This window comes from Sorex araneus, chromosome 1 (assembly GCF_027595985.1).
Source record: "Sorex araneus isolate mSorAra2 chromosome 1, mSorAra2.pri, whole genome shotgun sequence".
Taxonomy (NCBI): Eukaryota; Metazoa; Chordata; class Mammalia; order Eulipotyphla; family Soricidae; genus Sorex; species Sorex araneus.
Window position 1 is genome coordinate 313292978 of NC_073302.1, and position 21622 is coordinate 313314599.

Genomic DNA, 21622 nt, shown 5'->3' on the forward strand with positions numbered 1-21622 from the left:
GTTGGATCTTGTCAAATGCTTTCTCTGCATCTATTGATATGATCATATGGTTTTTATCTTTAACACACAGAAATTCTTAAACCTGCCCTACGGGAGTCCACATTACCTTTGGTCTTGTCCCCCTGACAATGGGGTTGCTACAATGTACATCGGGCTCTTTCTAATAAAAAGCTAGCAATCTAGAGGCAAAAGGGGGGGGGTGGCAATATAAAAGCTATCTGTATAAAGATTAAAGGGATGAGGGGTCGAGGCAAATAATTTGGACACGGCAGCAAGTTCAAAACCAAGGAAAAGCTGGGGAGGGTGCATACCCCAAAAAATGAATCCAGTGGAAGCGAGGGCTGGGGCCCAGCGCAGTTTGTGACAGGGAGAGAAAAGGCAAAACGCTTGCAATCCTCTGGGTGGAGGGGAATGGAGAAAAAGCAATTCTTAAGAATAAGGACAATCTTAGCTGCCGTGGGGAATAGCCGACGGGCAAGGGATGCCAGGCTGGGTGGCGTCTATGGGGATCATAGTTTTATTTATTTCCCGGAGGTCATGGAGGAGCCTCCAGTTACCGGATTTCTTTTTTATCACAAAAATGGGGGTGGCGTGCCGGGCTGTTCCTGCACTAACAACTTGGCGGCCTGTAATTTTTCAATGGGAAGGGGGCCCTAGGTGTCAATTAGTAAAAAGCCCATTTGTGAGAGAATATCCCTGCCCCAGAGTTTGACAGGGAGCCCAGGCAGAACATAAGGGCATACAGTCCCGGATTTGCCCTCCCCGGTGCGCCAATCAAGTGGGGACAAACTTAACATAGGGTTTTGGGATTGGCCTGTACCCTGAAGGTGAGTCAGTGAGGGGGTGAGGGGCCACTCTTTTGGCCAGTCTTTTTTGGCAATGATCATTACATCTGCACCAGTGTCAATCAAACCCGAAAGCACCTTCCCATTGATTTCATCCTTATTTATTTCTAACTTCTTGCCCCCACCGGGCAGTCCTTTTTCCTTATTTATTTCTAACTTCTTGCCCCCACCGGGCAGTCCTTTTTCCTTATTGGTGGGTATTTTCCTACACGCGCCCAGCCCTTCTGATCGCTTGGTTTCTGACAAGCTGTTTTGGACCTTTTCAAACACCTGCCAGCCTTCCCTGACCACTATGGAGCATGCCTCATCCTCCAAACAATTTTGAACCATCTTCCAAGTCGCCTCAGTGCCGATAGTAAAGACACAAGAGCAAAAGAGAAGGCAAATCCAAATAAGGAGGACAAAGAGTGCTCCCCACCACCAGGAAACAGGCATTCTTTTCTTACCAACACTGGGCAGTGGTCCGCAGCACACCTCTCTGAGCAGTCGTCCCTGCAGTTCTGAATCCTCCCTCCAAAAGGAGGGGTTCTTCCTCGCGGTGCAAGATGGATTTCCCCGCGTCGCGATTTCCCTTCTCCAGCAAAGAGTGAGACGACACGGGTTGAGGATCCTTCTGCAGCTGTTTTATTCAGTTAACTCCCGATGAGAAAAGAACGAAAGAACAACAACCCGGGTAATGGCAGTCCTTATATAGCCTGGTTGCCCCGCCTCTAAGGTGGTGCTCATCTCATCTATTGGCTCTCGCCAATCACCCCATATAGGGTGGCGCTCATTCTATTGGCTCTCGCCAATCACCCCATATGAGGTGGCGCTCTATTGGCTCTCGCCACGCATGCGCAATGCGGTCGTTGCGCATGCGCAGTGTGGTTGTTGCGCATGTGCAATGTGGTTGTCGCGCATGCGCGCTCATGCGCATGCGCACATGCGCAATGTGCTCTGGCTCCCTACACTAAATAAATTTTAAAATAAATTCAAAGATTCAAAAATAGGATGGATTTGTCCCTAGAGAATGTTACGATGCTTGAAACCTGTCAGACATTCATAGGCATTTAAAAATACTCAGAGTCCTTGATGAACAAAACTCAAGTTTCAAGATTATGTCATCTCTATATAAACTAAAATAATGTTTGCTTAAAAAACACACTGGACAAAATGGAAGGATTTATCCCTATGTATTCAGAGTAGTGTACTAAGAATCAGAAATACTACATACTTTCTTCTTCATATTGAATACTTTGACTTAAAATTTTAATATCTGTACTTTATCTCCTCTTGGAGAGCCTGGCAAGCTACCAAGAGTATCCCCCCCCCACATAGCAGAGCCTGGAAAGCTACCCATGGCTTATTTGATATGCCAAAAACAGTAACAAGTCTCACAATGTAGATGTTACTGGTGCCCACTCGAGCAAATCAATGAGCAATGGGACAACAGTGATACAGTGCTACTTTATCTCAATATATGCTCAGACCTAAATGTTTTTCCTAAATAAGTGACCAGTAGAGTTGTTCAGATGACAGATGGTTTCCTTACCTGTCTAGGTTCTTGGACACTGTCCTATGCCAAAGACTATCCAATAATTCACCTATCATTAGTGACTTAAGAGAGATTCTGAACTCCAAGAATGTCTACTTCAGAAAAACCATTTGCAAGAAAATCTTTGCTTTTAGGTTTATCAGAAAGGTATAGGAAAACATATAAGGCATGGCTGATACTTTAGCTATCAGTCATAGTCACACTCCAATATTGCACTACACTTGAGCATTTCTAAGCAATTTTGATTCCTTCCTTTCCCTCTGCTATTATGCATTACCTATTGCTCTATTTGCTGCTGTCTAACTGCCCGTAATAGCATGCTTCTCCCCCAGTGGTGGCATTTCCACTGATACATAAACCCACATCTTCAAATTTCTGGCCTGAACATGGTATTTCCTTAAGGAGCTTCCTCCTGTGCTCCTATCATATTCCCTATAAGAAGATTTACCCCATAGTGGGGAATGATCCGGTCACTTGAATGTGTTCTGAATTTTGGCAGGTCAAATACAGCTTTCCTTATTTCTATAATAATGGTCACCTCCCAGAGTACTTGGGAAATATAAAAAGCAAAGGGAAATCGACCACCAGAAACTAATCTAAAATGTACCTGATGCCAGTGCTGAAATCAGTTTACTAAATAACTCCTCAAATTTAATTATAAAGTGGTATTATTTTGTCTTTTGCTAGTGAATGTAATTAGTTCATCAAGTCTATGAAAGTTCTCAGTGTATGCAAAACATCAAATCTTATTCTAGGTGCTGGGAATTTAATAGTCGTGAACAATACTTGGTCTCTCCAAGGGACATATAGCCTATTGGGGGGAGCAAGTCATAAAAATGAAAAAAATACAGGAACCCAGAGAGATAGTACCGTGGGGAAGCATCTTGCCTTGAATGTTGCTGGCCCAGGTTTGAACCACAGTACGCTACATAGTATTTAATCCCTGCCAGGAGTAATTCCTAAGCACAGAGCCAGTAGTAAGTCCAGAACACAATCCAAAAGTGAAAAACAGAAGAATTTTCAAAAATTGCTGAAATTTAGAGCATTTTGATCATAAGTGCTACAGAATAAAGTGGGGAGAGGAAGAGGAAACACTGAGTAGTGCTTTAATAATCTGAGAGGAGAGATTTAATAATCTGCTTCCTTAGTTATCCTTTTGTTTCACAAAACTGAGCCTTTGTTGAAAGACAATCTAAGCACCATTAAATGAAAGATAATAAAGGCATTTGTCTGAAAAGGTGTAGAAATTCAATTGCATACTTTGTGGGGGATATGTATGTGTGCAGATATATATATCAACATTATTCAGAGAAACACATATAGGGATCCTTAAAATATGGTCACATTCCACATCTAATGCAACAAACACCCACAAATATTTATGAAAGATAAAAGTAGCACACCTTACAAAAGCAGTAGTAGATACTTCAACATATTCACATTGATACTCTCAAGTAAATCAGACTGGATAAGGACAAAAGAAAAATCTAACACAATTTTACATTCTGAATCATAACCCATTTTAAGTAAGAAAGGACATTATCATTAATGAACATATCTAATTAGCAAAAAAGTCAATATCTAAACCCTTTACCTTCATTTGTACTTTCTTAATTGGCTTGGAAAGAAACAGCAGGGGTTGTTATTTTATAATAAAATAGTTCCAAAAATATTCAGTTTGAATATTTCCATTATTCAATTTTCCATAACACTCTTATAGAAGAAAAAGAATACTTCTTTGTTACTTTGTTCTCTCTCTCTCACTCTTCTTCCCTCTCCCTCTCTCCCTCACCACCCCCATTTCATTCTGATCCATATCAAGTTTGCTCAGAATCAATTGTGTGAGCAATTATTTTCAGTACTATGCAAACTCCAGTACTGAAAGAACACCCACATGGCCATCACCAAAAGCCACTACATGGCATTATTTTCCCACTTTGATCGAAAGATTTTCCTGCATTTGTAAGCATACACTTTGGAAATAGATTTGGCTGCAGAAAGAGAAAACCAAAATGAATCAGAAACGTGTTTTATACCCTCACATTAAACAAAAAGGTCAGAGATGATTGGTTGACAGCATTGAGTAGGAACAGAATTTACAAACTAGGTCAGAACCCATATCCCTGCACTCTCTACTCCATTCTCTCTGCACATGATTCCCATTGTCATTCAGACACAGGAGGTTAGAATCATTGCTAAGGCACCAGGCCCAGTTCAGTCAATAAAAGGAAAGGGAGGAGATGGTGGGTGGGAGGGGGGGCGAAATGACAAAAATGACCAAAATGATCTATCTCCTGGTTAAGTCATCTACTTTGAAAGGTCTACCTAAAATTCTGATACCATGCCTCACATTGATTAAATCTGATTTATTTTTATTGGTCTGAGGTCACAAAGTCACATCTACAGAAAAGAGTGATTCTGACAGGAACATGGCTCTAGAAGTAAAATTGAAAATTCTTGAATCAAATAATAGAAAGTGAATTTCAGGCAGATAACCAGCTGACCCTCCCATCCTAGCCTCTGAGATTTTTAACCTCAACCCTACTAAATCTCTTGGAAGAAGATATCACTTTAGAAAGCTATAGGAAAATTCTGAAATTGATTATATTATTCACTTAGTTACCTTTAATATACATGATGCTTCTGAGCATGAATTTAAAGTCCACCGAGTTATAATTATGGTCCCTGTGTACCTGTACACATATATGCAGGCATCAAAACTGACTCTATATGCATACAGGATCTCTTAAATGAAAATAAGTAGCATTGTCATCCCGTTGTTCATTGATTTGCTCAAGCAGGCACCAGTAACGTCTCCATTGTGAGACTTGTTGTTACTGCATTAGGCATATCGACTACACCACGGGGAGCTTTCCAGGCTCTGCTATAAAAGAAAATAAGAATATCTTAAAAATGTGTATATGCCTATACATGAATATGCACACACAACAATCCATAATGTGCAAAGCAGTATGAGTGGGATATTAAACCACTGAGCCTCCTAAGTTCTACTAAGCTTTTTGGATTTTTGGGGGGGTGGTTTGTTTTTTGTTTTTTTTAAAGACACATTTATTCAGCGTCATGATCAGACTATTACATTTAGCAATCAACAGCATGGGTGCAAAAAAAAAATCTACATTAAAACCCTTTGTTGGAATGCTTTACACTTTCCACAGAACAGAAACTAAAATAACCTGTTATACAATTAGTCACAAATACAGTCCTCGAGTGTTTGCCCATACACATGAGTATTGTCTAAAACACGTCTTCTTTGTAGCAGCTAGGCCCTACCTCCACAGTGCTTGGCTGAGTTCAAAAATCTGTTGTAACCTGTAGCTTCCCTGTCACTTCTCTGGCTCTCCTCTCCTGCTAAGCTTTGTTTTCTGGTAATTAAAACCTTCTGCCACTGGCATAGCTGCTGCTACTGCTGGAACCACCATAGCCACCTTGGTTTCATGGTTTAGCGAAGTACTGGCCTCCACCACCATAGGGGCCTGAGCTTCGGCCTCCAAAATTTCCACCCTTCATGGGTCCAAAATCTGAAGACTGATTGTTGTATCTGCAAAAATCATTGTAACTTCCACCACCTCCAAAATTGCTTCCATCATTGCCAAATCCATTATAGCCATCCCCACTGCCACCATATCCACCACCACCTGGGCTGCCACCAAATCCACCTCGCCCACTTAAGTTTCCTCCTCGGCCAAAGTTGTCATTCCCACCAAAACCACCTCCACGACCACTTTGACTGGATGAAGCACTGGCCATCTCTTGCTTAGACGGGGCTTTTCTTACTTCACAGTTGTGGCCATTGACAGTATGGTACTTCTGAATGACAGTCTTGTCCATAGAATCATGGCCATCGAATGTTACAAAAGCAAAGCCTCTCTTCTTGCCACTACCTCGGTCAGTGATGATTTCAATCACCTCAATTTCCCCATACTGTTCAAAATAATCTCTTAGGTGATTATGTGTCTTCTTTGATGCCACCGACCAAAATCTTTTTCACAGTTAAGTGGGCACCAGGTCTTTGAGAATGTTCTGAACTCGAGACAGCCCTCTTTGGTTCCACAACTCTGCCGTCCACCTTGTGTGACCTTGCATTCATGGCTGCAGCCACCTCCTCCACGGTGGCGTAGGCGACAAACCCAAAGCCTGGGGAGCGCTGGGTGTTGGGATCGCTCATTACCACGCAGTCCGTGAGTGTGCCCCATTGCTCAAAATAGCTTCTCAGGCTCTCGTCGGTCCTTTCAAAGCTTAGCCCTCCGATGAAGAGTTTCCGCAGCTGCTCGGGCCCTTTGGGGGACTCGGGCTTAGACACGACGGCTGTAGGAAAGGAAACCTCGACGGTGCTTACTCGGCGGCGCCCGGGAGGAGAAAGGAGTAACTGAACGAACGTATCTAACCTTTATGTTTTTATTCACAGTTTAAGACGGTCCTCTTTTCTGTCCTCCGACTTTTCAAGAAACTTATTCTCTTGGACTAACCTTAGAAGTACTTTTTAGAATGCCCTGTTGTTCAAGCCTTCTATGATCTAAGGGAACTCAGGGTGGGAGGGTGAGAGCAGGTCCTGGGGTATAAAGGTGGAGAGACCAGGCTCGCTGTGTGTAGTCGGCATGCAGTGGCGATGCATGAATAATCAGGAGCATTGGTCCTGTTGGTTTGTTTTTTTTTTTTTAAATAAGACATTAAAAATAAAAACAAAAAGGCAGTCTTTGTCTATAGTGATTGGATCCGTTCAGTAATTCATCTGCTCTCCTTAGGGATGGGTGCTGTGCGATCCTTTCTTTAAGGCAAATTTGTGTGGCTAAAAATAGAGACGCAGGAAATAGACAATAAAAACATTTCACATCTCTCCAGGTTTCAATCTGCCCAGTGACAGCAAAGCACACGCAGATCTATTAATCAAATTGGGCCACAATGTTCTCTAGAGGCAAACAAATGTTGCGATGAGATGAGGACATGTAATGTTATAATGCATTTTGTGCAACAAACCCCTCCAGGTCTTCTCGTGCCCTCCTAGAGGGAATTCCTATCTTTGCACACACATAGGATTTGTCAGCCTTCGAACGCAGACTCATATTAATCACTGAGAACAGAGGCAAAAGGAAATCCTAGTTGCCATTTAATTTGACTTTCCCTTAGGAGTACCTGAATACACGGGACAAAAACTGCCTTAGTTAAGAAGAGCTTCTTCTCAACTCATCTGCAAAATAATAATTAAAAAAATTGCATGATTTCCAAGATCACTGTTGTAGTCAAAACGCTAAAAATAAATTGTATGTAGGTAATTCAAGGGGGAAATCCTGAATTCACCTAAGAGTAGAAGTCAGAGTAGCTGCCAGACTATGAATGTAGTTTTTCTGGAAGTAGTAATTCTGGGCACCAATCCCAAGCCTAATGTAAAAATCTCTGACTTTATGGTCTCTTCACACACTCGCCACTAATAAGTAAATTGGCTCTTGGGTTTGACTATAATACAGAAATGTCATGGAGATCCCAGAATGGTGGCAATTTCCAGACTAATAACTAAAATGAGAACAGGACCCTTTTGGATAATTCCAAAAATATGTTTTAGAATATAAGATAGGACTTCTAAGATAGTATAACATCCAAGGAAATTAAAGAAGTACATCTTTCCTAGCAATAAAAAAAAGAATTTTATTTCATTTAATGCCTTTCCCAGATGATCAATTTGCCACTACAATGAAAGATATAAGAAGTTCCAGAATCGTGAAAATGTTTAAAAATATCCTTATCCCCCAAGTCTTTCATCCTTTCACAGCTAAACTGAAATTTTGCTGAGACAATGACCAGATACTGCTTTTCTGATTAAATTTTCTAAAGAAGAGACAGGTTCTTTTTTACATTCTTTACTCCCCAAATCCCCAGAATCCATTTAGAGATAGTCACCATATCTTCACATTTTTTTCACTATGGCTCTCAAGTGAATTAAAGGAAAACTACTGTGTATCTCAGAATACACAATAGATACAGATATATACACCATATTTAAATATTTACAGACATATGGATTCCATGGATTCCTGGCAAGCTACCAAGAGTATCTTGCCCGAACAGCAGAGCCTAGCAAGCTACTCGTGGCATATTCAATATGCCAAAAACAGTAACAACAAGTCTTACAATGGAGACGTTACTGATGCCCACTCGACCGAATCGATAAACAACAGAGTGCCAGTGATACAGTGATGGATTCCATGGCTCTCAGACAAGTTAGTGATTTGCACATGTATTCTCTTAGCTGCTGTGGCTCTCCCTAAGGACCACATGAACAGGAAGAATAAGGTTGAGTGAGGGAGGAATGGGAGGAGATGTAGAAGGTTTGACTCTTTAAACTGAGAAATGAAATGGCCCAACCTGGAAGCGCAGACACAACCTTGATGAGATAGTTTAAGTGAAATGGTATGGGAAAAGACTAATAGGAGTTTAAGGGAAGAAATAAATAAGCATGGATGTGTCATATTTACAACCAGTGGCATGAGGAAAACTTCATAGAATGTTAGTGAGAGGAAGCCAGGCACGAAAGCACATTTACTGAAAGTTACTATTCCATTTAGAGAATTCGGGTCTAGAGTACAGGGTTAAGGCTCCTGACTTACATGCAGTTGACACTGATTCAATCCCCTATAACAACTGGTTCCCCAAAATTTCTGGGAATGATTCCTGAGCACAGAGCTGGGAGGAATGGCCAGCACTGCCAGGTGTGGCAGTGGCCCAAACACCCCCTCCGCTCCCCCACTCTACTTGTTCATGCAGTTCACAAACAGGGAAAAATGAATCACAGTCTATAATTTTCTGCAAAAATTACAAATGAAAAATTTTAAGGTTGCTGCCGAATCACCAGGTGAGTAATTACATTAGAGGAAATGTTGAAGGGAGCAGGTGCAAGGAAAAATTTCCACACCAGAAAACTTGCAGGTTTTGTATGTTTTTATCTCTTTTGGTTTTTGGGCCACACCCATCAGTGCTCAGGGGTCACTACTGGTCTTGGACTCTGGAATCATTCCCAGTGGTGCTCGAAGGACTGTATAGGGTGCCAAAACTTGGGTCAGCAGTAAGCAACACAAGCACCCCACCTGCTGTACTATCTCTCCGACTATCTCTCCGGCCCTGAAGATACATACATACATACATACACATATATACATATATGTATATGTATGTATATATATATCCTTTATATATAAGTTTCACTGGGGTTTTCTTAAACAGTGAGCCACACTCTGCGCTTTGTTCTAATTTATTTTTGTCTTATTGACAAAAGAAAGCATTTTAAAAAGCAACGCAAGCTGGGAGGGGAATGTACTATTATGTCTGAAGAAGTTCTTAATGCTAGATTTTGTCTATAGCTAAGAGCAGTGCTATCTCTGGAGAAAATGTGACAGATAACTGACCAAATAAGCACCAGGCAGTGGTTTGTATGCTGTAAAGCACTGTGATTCTAAAGAAAGAAAAACTGAGGAGAGATATCTTTATTTTCTTTGTTAGGAACAAAATTATTAGGCATAAAATTATTTTTAGACACAAAATATTTTGTCCGATAACAAAACTATTATCAGGAACAAACTTATTTTCTGTGGAGCATAGAAATAATAAAACAAACTCACTGACATCAGGAAAGTTAAATGGGAAAAAACAAAACAGAAACCCAAACCAGTGCAGAATCAACAAAAATCATGCTTCAGGTTCAAAAACAAAAACCTACAAGTAATTCAACTGTTATGCAGAACAAAAGTCAGTAACCTATTCATGAAGAGAAGATCAATCAGATTCCTAATACCTTATTCACTATATATATAAAATATATATATATATATGAATATATAAATATATATATATATATATATATAATTGGGCTGGAGCGATAGCACAGTGGGTAGGATGCTTACCTTGCACACAGCCAACTCGGGTTCAATTCCTCCATCCCTCTTGGAGAGCCCGGCAAGCTACCAAAAGTATTTCGCCTGCATGGCAAAGCCTGGCAAGCTAACTTTAGCGTATTCAATATGCCAAAAACAGTAACAAGTCTCACAATGGAGACGTTACTGGTGCCCGCTTGAGCAAATCTATGAGAAATGGGATAATAGTGATACATTGATATAAAATTAGCCTCATTTCCAGGATTGGGGGCTCCAGGAAAAGTTAGGTTCTTAGTGTGAGACAGAGAGAGAAACATAAAACAGTCAATGTCTAAAACACTATTTCTATGTGAGGCTCCAAGAGGTCAAGACAATTGTTCAAGATCAGAGAACTTAAATAGCAGAGGACTGGAAGGTTGTTATTTTAATTCAAAATTCAAATGTCCCTGTTCCTAACCTTTATCCTCTGTCTCTGTAATGCAGCAGGGTCTAGAATATACTGAAGCATAGGGCACATTAAAATATTGTGGGCAAGGCTTTAATGGCACCAGGGTGAAATACTACAATCTTTACACACTTTCCTCTAAGAAAGCTTTTTGGGATCATTTTTAGCGGATTATTCATAACAAGCAATTCAAAATAAATGATTGAGGTCCCACTTTGGGGACAGGGCATGGTGGTAGGAAGGTGTAATGGTGGTGGGATTGGTGTTGTAATATTAAATGTAATAAATTATAGTAAACAACTTTATAAAATAATGTGTGTGTACAGTGTGTGTGTACAGTGTGTGTGTGACTGCTCACGTGCACGCGTGCATTTCTGGGGCTTGAATCTAAGGCGTTAATATGTACAAGGCAAATGTTCTCCAGCTAAGCCACATTTGTGACCTTCAAATATTTTTCAAGTTAATGTTCAATGAACTAGCACGTAGAATGGCTATAACTATCGCCTTGCATTCAACTCTACTAGCCAATATAACTGCACATAAATTGTGCCTGTTTCATGGCAGAATACAGACGACTTGCGACACAGAAAGTTTGCTTCCTTCTATTTGTTTTATGACACTATCTACATGAGTCCGGTGGGTATAATTTTAATCTTCCCCAAACTAGCCCCCCCCCTTCCAAATCACTAAAGCACAGAGTCACGGTATTTTGTTACCGTGAAGTAAAGTTCTTTTCCTCCCTAAATCCTGCTTCCTGAATTTTACCTTCAGGCCTCCCCCCAATCACTCTTTCAGACATACCAGGACACAGACAGCAATAATTTTTGACAATGCTAAAGTCACAAAATTTATCCTGAATTTCATGGATTGTTATAAATATGCTAGACTACATTTAATCACATAAAATATTTGAAAGTTTGAAAGCATAGCTATAGGAATGCTAATTCACTTCTGTACTAGAAATCAAAAACAGATTGAAAAAGATGAATATTTGAAAAGGGACAGAAACTTAGTTACTTCGAAGGTGCTTTACACTTTGCAGAACTGACTTTTTCTATTTCGAAGCTTCTGGAACTTCATGTAAATGGATGTAAGTTACCATTTTAATTTTTTTTTTTTTGCTTTTTGGGTCACACCTGGCGATGCACCAGGGTTACTCTGGCTCATGCACTCAGTGGTGCTCGGGGAACCACATGGGATACTGAAAATCAAACCCAGATTGGCTGCATGCATGGAAAATGCCCTACCTGCTGTGCTATCGCTCCAGCCTTTAAATTTATTTTTAATGTAGTAATTTATAGTAGTCTCTCTGATTCCAGATATTTTGATTTTATTATCTGTGCTTCCCGTGGTTGGGCCATACATTTATGTTTCTTTCCACATGAGTCTCCTTTAGCAGAATTATTTTAGGTGCTTGTGTTTTGCCTCTAAATGTGTCACCAGGTGACACTTATCTTTTTTTGTTGTTGTTGCTGTGAAAATGACAGTTAACATAACTATATAATTTTGAGGAATTGTAATTTTGTGTAATCATAAAATAATATAATAATTTTGTGTAATTTGTTGTAATCTTTAAAACATACACTATCATTCCTCAACTTGGTTTGTTGTTTTAAATTTTAGAAAAGAAACTTTAACCAGTTGTTTTTATGGTGGGTTTGTATTCTTTCTGGATTTGGGCCACATTTGGAAGTGCTCAGGGCTTACTCTGGGCTCTGTGTTCAGGGATCCCTCCAGGCAGGGCTCAGGGGACCATATGGGATGCCCAGGATAAAACATGCTTGGCCACATACAAGGCAAGTGCTCTACCAGCTGTGCTCTTGCTCCAGTTATAACCACATGTTTTTCATGTTCTTGCTTTTCTCTCTCCGGAATGTCTCTCTCTGTTAGTCAGCATTCCAGGCAGGGAGATAGCAAGTAAAGATGAATGTGTGGAGATGCGGTTAAGAGAAAGAAGAAACCAAGAAAGAAACCCATGCAACAGAAAATGTGGGAGCCAGGGGACTGGAAATGGGGAGTCCTTATAAGAACAGCCGGCATGAAAACTAGAGTGAGTAGCCTGAGACAGACATAGCCACTGTGTCATGAAGAAACATTTGAAAAAGAAGAACATCCCAGACGCCCCACTAATGAGGACCCAGGGAGCCATCAGCAGCGAATAGAAGCAGGAAGAGCTAGGACATGGCCAAAACAGTGGCAGCCAAATGGAGAGGGACCTACTCAACCTAATGCGAGAAACAAACCAACCCCAAAGGGCAAGCACTGGTCATCACAGAAGTCACTGATCTTGGGCCGAGGAGTTTCCTATCTAACAACAAATCCTCCAGCAGCTGTGAGCATCATCAATAAAAAATAGAACAAGTGACCCAAGGTGAGAGGTAAGAAACCACTGGGAAATAAAGGATGAGATGGATTGTTTGGAGAGCCTCCAAAATCCAGGACACTGGTGAGCAGAAGTGTCTGGAGGTTACATTTATTATGAGCTGGACACTGAGCGCTACAGAGGCACGACAAACTCCCTCTCGAAAGATTTAAGGCCCAGTCACAAAGTATCGGCAAGCACAGTATTTATGGAGCAGTGGGTTGGTCACGGAACAGGGCTATAGGATAGCAGCACTTGCATAAATAGCAGCCAAAGTCCCCTCTCAAACTCCAACAGGAAGTAGAGAGAAACTCCAAGAAAGTCGGGAGTATGTACTTCTTGCTGCCTGGTTGTGCATCGTATGCAGAATACAGAACTCATTTGTTGAGGTACCATTTATTTTTCTCTATGTGCTTTGAAAATAATATATGGAATATTTATATGCATAGAATAATCAACTATTTATGTGGTATATATCATGGACCTGCAGGTTACTGTCTGGATATAGATAAAGATGCAAGAGACCAAAAGGAGGTGAATTAAAGAATAAATTTTAGGCTCCCGGTACTTTGGAACAAAACAGCCCAGTTACATACCTGAACTAGCCATGTAATCTTGGGCAAAACACACAGCTTTTCTTCCATTTTTAAAAACTTTTATTACATTGTGATGGTTGGCAAGTTTTCCATGAAATGCACCAAGCAAATAATAAATGTTGATTCTTACTGCAATTTTCGTAACATTGCCTAAGGGCTCAAAATACCATCTCCTTAATAGAGAAAACCACTATTATTTAGTTGACTTCAACAATGATACTTAATAAAAACAAATAGCTTATTCATGCAATCAAATGTTTTGGCACAGGGAGTAAAACTTAGGATGATTAAAACAAATATCTATACCCAGAGCAGAATGCAAATAAGAGAAAGCCCTGTCAAATTGGGTCACTGAATTGCCTGACTTACATGTTACAAGCTTTTTGAGGTTGCCAACTCAGAAGTGTTTCTGATTCTTTAAACACTTCCATGGGCTAAATCTGCAAATGATACTGAAACTCTTCTACTGGGAATCACTGATGCTAATATGAACCAGAGGGACCTGGGTTATTGAAGTGAACCTGGAGACCTGTGCTTTCACCCCTCCCTATTCAAAACAAAAAGGATGAAAACGCAGAAGAAATCTCAGTTCTCTTTAATGTGATTATTTAAAGATCTCTTTTCTTTTTTGGTGCACATGTCTTACAAAGGACATACTCAGAAGGCCCAGGGGCTACTCTCAACCAGGTCAGAAAGCATAATGTCAGGGCCCAGTGATGAATTGGGGGCAGTCCTGGGGGGCATGAGGAACACACCCAGTGACACCCTGGGGTCCATGTATTTCTGGGAGTCAAACTCCCTGCCAATCCAAAGCATGTACAACTCATCCCTGAGATAGCCTCTCAAGCCCTTTTAGTTTTCACTAAAAAATCTGCTGCCTTTCACTGTTAAAAATCTGGTTTCAATTTGGGGGCTACCACCGTGGTGTTAGGGACAGCTCCTAGAGCACTGAGGGGGGAGCACTCCGGGGAGTGGGCTCGGCAAAATGCAGTGCTGAGGATCTAACTCAGGCCTTCCACATGTGAAGCATATGTTCCAGCTGTGCCCAAGCCAGTTTTACAGATGTTTCAAAACGTGAAATAGAGCGTTACCCTCTGATCATCATTGCCTACCAAAAGAAGTAGGAATATTTTGTTCTGTCTTTTTTTAAAATTATTTCCCTTTTGCGATGTTAGAGAGTACAGCGTATAAGCCTCTGGCCTTGCACACAGCTGGTGTCTCAAGTTCCCTCAAGGAATGATCCCTGAGTGCAGATCCAGGAGTAAGCCCTGAGCACAGCTATGTGTGGCCCAACAACAAAAAGAAATGTAGGCATTCGCAGGTTGAAGAGATAGTTAAGAGGTTAAGGTGCTTGCTTTGCAGCCTATAAGGCCTGGATCCCTGGCTGGGTATATGGTCCTCTGAGCCCTTTCCAATGTAATCCCTGAGCACAGAACCCGGAGTAAGCCCTGAGCACAGAGCCAGGAGTAAACCCTGAATTCCAGTTGTGGCCCCCAAACCAAATAAAATATAGGTATATTTATTCCTTGCATTTGCTTTTAAAAAGTCATCTATTTTTCCTATTGCTATATTTTCCATTGCTCATTTTTTAAAAAATTAAATTTTTTAAAAAATATATTTAGCATATAATCTTACCAAAATGCATAAATATGGGAATCATGTTTTCATAAGTAGTCTATTATCATATTTTTCTTGCTCATTTTGAAAAATAATTGATATCTTTAATCAATTCTATAAATATGGAATCTATAAATCTATAAATATGAAACTATATCTATAAATCTATAAATATGGAACTCAAGTTTTCTAAAGTTCTTTTCATTTTTCTTGGATGTGATTTTTTTAATTTCTAATTAACCAGGTAAATTTTAATAATTTTAAGAGAGCTTTATCCTGTCCAAGAATTTTCATTTTGTGTTTCATTTTGTGTTTGAAAATTTTCACTTCATCTTTGCATATAGATATTGGGATAAAATTTTTAAATTTATTAAATGAGTAAAGCTTATTATTAAAATTATAAAATAGAAGACAAACTGTGTCTTATTATTGAACTGTGTTATTTTAAAATAAAAGTACATTATTGGCTAGTCTGGTGTGTTTCTTTTTGTTACTCAGCAATACTTGGGGCTCACTCCAGGCTCTGTGTTCAGCGATACTTCCTGGAATCTCTGATGATTGTCTCTAGCTCTGGGACCCAAACCTGGGTGAGCTGTGTGCAAGGCAAACACTGTATTCACTGTACTGTCTTTCTAGTCCAGTTCTGTAAATGCAGAATTCGAGAGTAACAAATCTTGGCAAGTTAGGAACAAAAAGAATGATGAAAATAGCTAAACATAAAGCAATTGGTAGGTACTATTCACAGCTAAAATTACTTCAAGATACTGGTTTGTATATATGTATGTATAAATATACACATATATATAAATTTTATAATATTTAAGTCACTTAAAGGAATTGTTTCATTTTTCCACATCTACTATTTGCTCTTTCTGATAAGCAATCATAAACTTTTCTATGAAAGTTTAAGTATTAAGAGAGCTCACAGATGGATAAATTTGAGAAGATAGACTTTCATTTCTACAAACACCAAAAACAATGTTAGTGCCAAAGTACCTATAACTTAAGACACTGAATCTCTATAGATTCGTTCAGTCTTAGGTTGCTGACAAACAAAATCACATAAATTTCTCAGTGCTTAGGTATGAAATTAGATTTTTAGGTATGAAATTAGATTTCAACAAAGCAAACACATGAATGATATTAGCTCTATATCTCCCATTCAGGACAGTAGTACTTTGGGAAATTGTAATGCTTCAGGAGAGTCTAACACAGATGTGTGGTCTAGGAAAGCTTGTGGGTATTAAACCATCTCTTAACATTCTTGGCGATTTCAAAAGATACCTTATCTCGCCCACCACATCCCTGACTTCTTGCTTCAATATCCACTCTGACTGATCTTCTCCCTGAGGCCCCATTCTGACAATTGCCCAACCACTGAGGCTTGCAAAAGGCATTGACAAGAAAGTTCAGCCAAGTGAGGAGAAAAGGCTCTCTCAGTATTTTACTAAATTAAGGGAAATGCCACTAGATGGTAGCTTGAGCCGAGCCCTACAGTGTGACAGCATGACACCGTATAAGGTTTGCATTTTGACATCATTCCCAATTCTCTTAAATCACTCTCTACCCTCTGCAAGTCAATTTGTTATTTTCATTATTTCGTAGAATACAAAATTGAATGGATTAAGGGGCATATCGTGTCCTAGACCCAGAGATTCCACTCTCCTAGAATGATTAAGTTTTATTACTAAATCATTGTATTGCATTCCATTCCTTCTTCATTTTACTGCAATATCTCCTATACACTGGGTTCCCTTGTTTTCCTGACCAATTGGGTTTCTTACCCCCACCTAGAATGTCTAAACTACAGTAGTAGACAGGACACTTGATTTTTCTGGTCTATCCTGGGCAGGAGTATAAGTCAGCAGATGCAAATAGATACCAGCAATTCACTGTATTCAGATGAACAGAAAGCTCAGCATGAAAACCTGTTTTGACTAGTTTAACGGTTTTATTATGAAAGGCTGTGCTGTGTTCCATCCTGCCTTTGAAAAAGCTCTTCTTACAAGTGAATACATAAATACACCCAGAGCAATTTGAAAATTAATGCTAAACTGAATCTTTGCTACATTTTGAAAATTTCATTACAGGTCATGTGAATTATTGATCAAGAGTTTCTGAAATGCTGTGAAAATACAGAAAAGCAGGACTCGTATAAGAAGTGACTGTATGAGTTTATGAGAGTTGATCTGAGGGGAGTTTTTCCACTCAAAGCAATCTCTTCTCTGTGAAAAAGACCAATTAAATACTACTTGTGCTCTAGCAGATGACCTGTAAAATTAACAATGCAATCACCTATATAGATTGAGATTCTACTATGCACAGTACTGAATGCGCCATTTTACTTAGCTAAAGAAACTACTGACTTTTCTAACAGACACATCTTATCTGAAGTCACTAGTGTTGTTGCTCATCATAAAACATTAGAATTTTGCTTGTATAGAAATCAAAAGCCAAATATTATTAAAATAAAAATAAAATTTTAATAATGGAAAATTTTTGCACTTGCATGTTGGCCTTATGACTAATAGAGTAATTCTTCCACTGAGGTTAATAATAGTTGTTTGAGCTACACATTTTATACAAATGATGCAAACAAAATCTCCTTAGACACTGAAGAATGAAGACCTGAAGGTCATTTTCTTTTATGTCACAATGTATAGACACTGGTAGACACATACACATTCAATTTTGTCCCAGCTCCTGTAATACTGCCAAGGTGTAAATGGAATCAAAAGATTTGGTAATGCATATTTTTCTCTCCTATAGTGTATAATCAAATATTCAATGGCCAATAACATATAGTGTCCTCCCCTAAATCTTACATGATTAAGTACTAAGAGGAGGTTGAATAGCATAAAATTCACAGAAATCCTGATTTTTTTTAAAGTTAAAAATAGCATCTGAAATGGAAGGTTTTACCTGTCACAGAGCAAGCCCTCATTTTTATGACTCGTTTTTATGAAGTCTGGATCTCACACACTTATGAGGCTTTATAGGAGTCTCGCCTCTGTCAGAGCAGCTCAGCAGGTATTAACTTCCTGCTGGGGATTTGATCATTTCTCCTCCCATGTGTCTCTTTTTATAGAAAGGAAGAAAAGCTCCACTAGATATAGAAGGTTTTAAAGAAAACGCCTTTTCACATATTGAACATATTTCAGTTTTCCATGTGTGTGTATACACATACATAAGGCAATGCTGTATTCATAAAAATAGTGAATAACTAAAAATTACATAAAATTAGTTCAGAAGAAATTAGAAATTGCAGCACAAACCTGCAGGCTTGATTACCACCATCCCTATACATACAACTGGAGTTCATTTCACAGTCCTCCAAATTTTCAACATTATTTAACATTTGGCAATAAAAGAATATATAGTCTTACATACAGCTACAATTATGTATAACAATGCAAATAATATATGTATACCAACAACTACATCCAAACCACTCACTGGTTTCTTAAAGCAAAGGAGTTTAATTTCTTCACCTCAGAAGTTAGAGACAGATGAGTCTATAATTCATTGAAAAATAAAATTTAGGGTTTCTCTGATGTGTTTAGAGATCCCAAGATGGTAGTAAAATCTTACTCTAATCCACTCAATAATCTAACATAAATTAAGAGATGTATAGTACAATAGTAGTCAGGGCAGTATTTTACATCAAAGAGTAGTCCTTAATAGCCGGGATCCAGTAGTCAGATCTGACCTTCTACACTGTGAGGGGACTGAAAAAGTTCCATGAGATATCTTTCTTTGACCTGAGAGAAGTTTATGTTCATCACTGGCATCTATTTTTGGTGAAAGCACTAATGGTCCCATTAGAACTCACATACATTTTCAACCTTTTTGTGACAAAGACAATTAAAGAAGTGAGCAAAAACTACCTGTTTCTATTTTTGTAGTTGTTTTTGTTTCTTGGGGCCATATCCAGCAGGGCTCTGGGACTTGTCCCAACTCTGTGCTCAGTGATCCATCCTGGCAGGGGTCCGGGGACTCTATGGAGTGTCAGGCACAGAATCTGGGTTAGCCACATGCCAGGCACGTGCTAGAACCACTGTTCTCTTGCTCCAACCCCAAACCAGCCATTTCCCAACTTGGATGGATATAGGATAAGCCTAACTTATCGACAGTTCAGAGTAGCATGTAGTTGTGTGTATGTGTGGGGATGAGTGGGGAAGAGGAGAGGGAACTCTCAAAGGGTTGAAATTTTTTGCACCATAAATACTTTCAAGTATGTGGGCCACATCATCTATGACGCAACTATTCAACTCTTGCCCTTATAGTAAGAAAGCAGCCATAGGGAAAAAAAAATGATGGCGAATTTGTTACAATTAAGCTTTAAAGTCATTGAGGGCTTGAGAAGCAAGGGGTTAAAACCCATGCCTTGTATGTGGTCAATTCCAGTTTGGTCCCAAGCACACATGGTCCCCTGAGCATGACTGAATGCAGTCCTGAAGGTCCTTGGGTGCACCTGAGTGATGCAAGACCCAAATAGTACTACATCCACAGGATTCTGCATTGAACTGCTGACCCAGATGGCATAAAGCACTGTAACACTGTCGTCCTGTTGTTCCTCAGTTTGCTCGAGCAGGCACCAATAATGTCTCCATTGTGAGACTTGTTGTTACTGTTTTTGGCATATTGAATACACCATGGATAGCTTGCCAGGCTTTGCTGTGCAGGCGAGATACTCTAGGTAACTTGCTGTGCTCTCAGAGAGGGACAGAGGAATTGAACCCAGGTTGGCTGTGTGCAAGGCAAACGCCCTACCACTGTGCTATCGCTCCAGTCCAAATGGCCAAAAAGAAAAAAAAATTACTGGGAAAGATCCAGGCTTTCTGAGTCCCTCTTACAAAAACCCCAAAATAATAACAGAAAAATAACTTAAAGACTCTGAATCTTTAATTTCATATGTGTTTCAAATATCACAAAATTGCATTTTCAATTATTTTCAAATGTGAATAATGAGTATCATTTTGCTTGGTGGGCCCTACAAAGACAGTGAGTAAGGTAAATGGTCTTGGCGAGAAGTTTACAGACCACCAACCTAAGTGATGAAGACTAAACTTAGCATGTAAAAAGAACCCATTTCCACTTTCCCAGTCTGCTGACTCTCACCCCCTTTCTACACATCTCAGTCAATGTGGTGTTTCATGTGCCAAAACCATACCATTCTCTTTGCTTCTTTTTCTCGTTTATTCAAAAATAGTATTATCTATGGGCAACCATATATATGTATATATTTATATATATGTATATATATATATAGTTTCTGCTTTTTAGCAACTAAACTTGTCACAATATCAGTCCCCATCATGCCTGCTCTATTGCATTAGACTCTATGTCCTGTCTTAACAAACTCTACCCTTTCCCTTTAATTCATAAAGACCCCACAAGTATAAGACTGTATTCAACTCTTCTGTTTGAAATGTCCTATGGCTTCCCATCTTGCATAAATTTAAAACTGAGGTTCATATTTTGGTCTACAAAGAACTTTAAGTCCTGACTTTTTTTTATAACTTCAGCGGCCTCCACTTCCTGCCACTCCCATCTCTGCACCCACAAAATCCATCTCTTTCAGAAATACTCATGCATACTCCACCCTCAATGATCCCTCTGCCCGGGCCTCTGACCTTATAGATCTGAATGGCTTACTTCCTCATTTCTAAAATGACTTTCCTAACTAACAGGTGTAAGACCACAAACACCTTTCACATCACATGTTTTATTAACAATTTTTCCTACTGCCTTAATATTTTGAACCATGACATATTTTTCATTTGTACTTTTTGCCTCATAATGTAGATGGTACAGGTTTATGTCTTGCCTGCTGTATCCTCTACTAATGAAATATTAATTCATGAATATTCACATACTCATGAATAAATGAATAAAGAAAGCATGAATTAATTGGCAGAATTATCAAAGGGGTAGGAGGAATCAGAGATAGCCAACCATGTAGTCATCTTATTTTGGATAATTTTTTCCTTACCTTATCATGAAAACCAATAGAAGCAATGTTACATGGAGTTAAAGGTAGAGGCTTTGAATTAAGCCACACTTGTATTCAAAGCTTGACTTCCTCTCTTGCAAGGCACTTAGAGACCTCTAATTTAATTGGCCATGGGTGCAAGATAAGGATATTTATTATTCTTAAAAGGAAGCTAAAATTTTATATAAACTAAGTATAATGCCTGGCAATCAGATCAGGAAAAAATGATGACTGCTAAAATTCTGGAAAGGTTACCTACACTCATCTTTATTACTTTTAATCCAATGTAGAAAAACACAGGTAATGAGGAGTAAGTGATTCTGAAAGTTCAGAATAGAGATTGGGAGA

General features: G+C 39.3%; 1 pseudogene; it reads right to left on the reverse strand.

The window, feature by feature from the left end:
- Positions 1-5458: 5458 nt before the first annotated feature.
- On the reverse strand, positions 5459-6694 carry LOC101557800 (heterogeneous nuclear ribonucleoprotein A1-like; annotated as a pseudogene).
- Positions 6695-21622: the final 14928 nt, after the last annotated feature.